This window comes from Coptis chinensis, chromosome 1 (assembly GCF_015680905.1).
Source record: "Coptis chinensis isolate HL-2020 chromosome 1, ASM1568090v1, whole genome shotgun sequence".
NCBI classification, from domain to species: Eukaryota; Viridiplantae; Streptophyta; class Magnoliopsida; order Ranunculales; family Ranunculaceae; genus Coptis; species Coptis chinensis.
The window spans coordinates 49,127,771-49,131,966 of NC_141456.1; the positions used below are offsets into that span (position 1 = coordinate 49,127,771).

General features: G+C 35.4%; 1 pseudogene; it reads left to right on the plus strand.

Moving 5' to 3' along the window:
- Positions 1 to 3,758: 3,758 nt before the first annotated feature.
- Positions 3,759 to 3,852, plus strand: LOC147524378 (small nucleolar RNA R71; annotated as a pseudogene).
- The last annotated feature ends 344 nt before the right edge of the window (positions 3,853 to 4,196 follow it).

The window sequence follows — 4,196 nt, forward strand, 5'->3', positions numbered from 1 at the left end:
CGATCTTTCCGTGCAATGACTTGGCAAGGGTGGAGGATACAACCTCATCAGGTTGCACCCTACATCCCATCAGACCAAGTGGCTCTTAATAGGTTAGCAATAATAGATGACAAATGGCGGGAAGCCTGGCAAATTATCATGGCATGGCAGGACGCAAAGGAACCTCACTTCTTTATGGAAGAAGAGGATGACTAAGATGATGAGTAATGCGGGAGATAAGGTAAGTTTTCATTCTAGTTAGTGTCTGCTTATGTCCCAAGCAATTTCATTCTTGTTAACCCCATAATGGGTAGAACTCGTATAGAGTTGCGTCAGTTTTTATTTCCTATATTAGTACGTTCTAACTTTGTTTTGCGATATCCCTGAATTTCACGCTGTTTCAATGGTATTTTTCCTACCCTCTTTATTTAAATGCTTTGAGAACAACGATGCTTCTTGTTTGGGGCAAAGAAACACGTGTAATTAAGGCATCTGTTAGGATATAGATAGAGTTAATATGCATTTGTTTTCTAGTTAAAATTTTAAAAATTCAAAAATATAAATAAATAAGTTCATGCTATACACTTAGGAATAGTGGTATTGTTTTCCTTCTATGCTCTTAACAATCTAGAAATCTCAATGTAGCTTTTGCATCGAAATAATTTTAGAAACATAGGTTAATATGTAGGTAATAATCTTTGCATCTATTTATAAATATATTACATGAGTATCGATGATTGTTAGCGATGAAGTTTAAATCTAGGCTAGAGTACTTATTCTACAAATCCTGTGAGAATATAGCCTAAAGCCTTATATGAAATTAAACATTTGAGAAATGACACAAGGGAGAAGTAAAATCCGGATAGAGATATCACACGTCCACTTGCTTGATCACTAAACCATATCCTAAGCGAGAATTTAGGCCCTCTTGGGACCGATATAGCTAGAAATTCAAACCTATGAATTATTTTCCGCTAGTCGCCCCTCTGAGCCTTTCTTTAGCCTTTCATAAACCACAAATCCTTTACCCTGTTACAAATAAAACAAAAAAAATAAATAAAAAATAATAATATTCAACCTACCCAATTAAGATAAGTCTGAGAATAGAATGAGGAAGAAAGAAGAAGAGAAAAACCTGTGTAAACAAAAGTTAGTTAATTGCTTCAGAAAATAAAGAAAAGAAGTTTCCATCCAAAGAAAAGAAAAATAAAAATAGAAATAAAATAAAAACTCCAAAAAAATAGAATAAAAGGGAGTCAAAAGCCAAAGTAAAGAAAAAGAAAAAAAATATGGCTAAGGATGGAAACAAAGTATAGAAGCAAAAGAAAATAACAAGGTTTTCTCTAAGTTACATAATATGAAGACTCTATTATCTCAGACTTGTCCTTTTGAATATCCATTTCCTTCCTTCTTAAACCATCTCCTAATCCACGCAACACCTAATAAAGACCTCTAGCTCAATTAGGAATAGGTTAGTGTGATAGTAAGTGGCAGATGTGTTTGATCGACTCCGGCTTCCTTGTTGTCATTGAGATTGTAAGGTAAAGTGTGCCCATCAAGACTAGAGTAGCGAAACTTGAGTGGAAAAATCAGAGTGTTGTATCTTGACTATTATTGTGAGAACCTACTTAAGGACGCTATTCCGAGTTTCAGAAACGAACCTACTAGGCATTTCATAGTATTACTCATTGTATATATGTTTATTGTAGATGATTGATTATTATGCATATATTAGCTTAGGTTTCGACTTGATTACTCTATATGCATTGCTAATGAGAGGTATAGATAATTTAGAGCATGAATAAGGAAACAATAGTTTTATTTCTTAGTCGTTGTAGTATAGATGAAGTTTGTGAGTACCTTCACTGGAAAACTCTCACGAGGCTATAACTCATCCACTAGGGAATTCCTAATAGTTTAAGGCCTTGTTGCATATGGTCAATGCAATCGCACTCAGCGACACAAGAGTAGTTAGAACTCCATTTTTGGTCACTTATTCTAATTCTCATCTTTGCTTGAGGACAAGCAAAATGCTATTTGGGGGTGGTTTGATAAGAGCCCAAAACTGTAGTTTTAAGCCTGTAACAGACATACTTTTAGACCAATTATGTGAGTAATAATTAAGAGTTAACACTGATTACGTGTTTTTATGCATTTCAGGCTTCAAAGTCCATTATGTGCAGAAATGTGCCACTTTAGCGAGATAAAGGAGCAAAGGTCGGTTACTAAGGAGTTCCATGATTAAAGGCCAAGATTCAAGAAGACAAAGCCTTTCTAAAGCCCGGTCAAAAGCTGAAAAGTCGACGCCTTGGTAAACAACACACAAAAGTCGCCAAACTTCGAAGGCCATATCTTTGGACTCAGACCTCGGAATGGGGCTTACCTTATGTCAAAACGACCGGCTTGGAAAGAGGTTTCCAATGGTCTAAGCCGTGATCCAATCAGAGGAGCAGAAGTGGACGAAAAGTCTGTTGAAGCCAACTGCATTTGAAGAGGACTTTTTGGACTGAAAGAATTTGGTTTTGGGCCTGATTCTCTGGCCCAAAACATGGCTCCAAGCCCATGCACGATTTTTGGATCTGAAAGTATAAAAACAAAAGCTTAGCTCTTTGTTAATGGTAGATTTTTTAGTAGAGAATAGTAGATAGTTAGGTTAGAAAATAAAGGAGCTTAGAATAGAAAGTAGCCATTAGACTAGCTTCTAGATCTAGATTTAATTGTTTTAATTAAGTTTAATTTCAAATCCAATTCTTGTTTTAGATTAAACTATTAGAATCATTACTCTTAATTAGTTTGATTAATAAAATAGCTAGTTGTTAAATTTCGATTCTTGTCATTTACATTTTTGTTAGATCTGATTCATTTACTACTTGTTATTCAATTCTTAGTTATTAATTAGATTTTAATTATTGTGTAATTTAGATTAGTAAATTTCAATTCTTTATATCATGTTTAATTTAACTTTAATCGGAAATGATTGCGTAATGATTTTGGGCTCTAGCTATTTTATTAATCAAACTAATTAAGAGTAATGATTCTAATAGTTTAATCTAAAATAAGAATTGGATTTGAAATTAAACTTAATTAAAACAATTAAATCTAGATCTAGAAGCTATTCTAATGGCTACTTTCTATTCTAAGCTCCTTTATTTTCTAACCTAACTATCTACTATTCTATACTAAAAAATCTACCATTAACAAAGAGTTAAGCTTTTGTTTTTATACTTTCAGATTAAAAAATCGTGCATGGGATTGGTTAAAGCTGTGCGTAGGCCTAACATATTGATTATTGTACCCTTGAGGTGTGACGTGTTGGTTATTTCTCCAACCGAAGTTGGGATTTTGTCTCCAAGGGGCGTTAGGTTCACTATTAATAGAACCAGCTTGTTCATAGGCTATAGACGATGGGGAGTCGGGATGCTCGGGGCTCCAAATGTAAAACTACATGGATTTGAATTTACATTCATGACGGGGATAGGATTTTGTTGTACATAAATGGCCTCTACCTTTTTAGTGAGTGATTCGATTAGAGTTTTAAGCTCGGAATCGTGTTTAATTTCAATCATAATGGCAGCCTTAACTGTATTTGATGAACTAGCGGAGCGGTGGATATCATCAGTACCCCCCAGTTGTTATTTCGCTTAGTTTGATCCTCTAAAAATTTATAAGCCTCCGAGGCTCCTTTGCTTAAGAAACTACCCCCATTCATTATGTCTAGGACTTCTTTATGGTGGTGTAGAAGTCCTTTGAAAAAGGCACGAACTAACGTGTCTTTCGCTAAGTTATGATGTGGACACTCTATAAGGAGATCGGTGAAACGATTCCAAGCCTCTGAAAATGATTCATGAGGATTTTGTCAAAAGAAATGAATCTTGGAAAGCATCTCATCCGTCTTTAGGGGTGGGTAAAAATGTTCCATAAACAGCTGAACAAGTTTAGCCCACGAGTCCACGTAATTAAGTTTAGGCTGGCGTTAACCAAGACGCCTTTATCGGGTAAGGTGAAAGGGAATACCCCGAGTTTAATTAGTTCCGCACCAACCGTAGGATGTTGGAATGTTGTTAGGACTTGTTCAATCCTACGTGATAGCCGATAAGGTTTTTCATGGTCTAATCCATGAAAAACGGGTAACAAATTAAAATATTTGGGGATTCGAAAACCCCAATCGGGTCCGCTAGAACGATGCAAGATTTGGGGCTATCGCCAAGGCTTTGTAG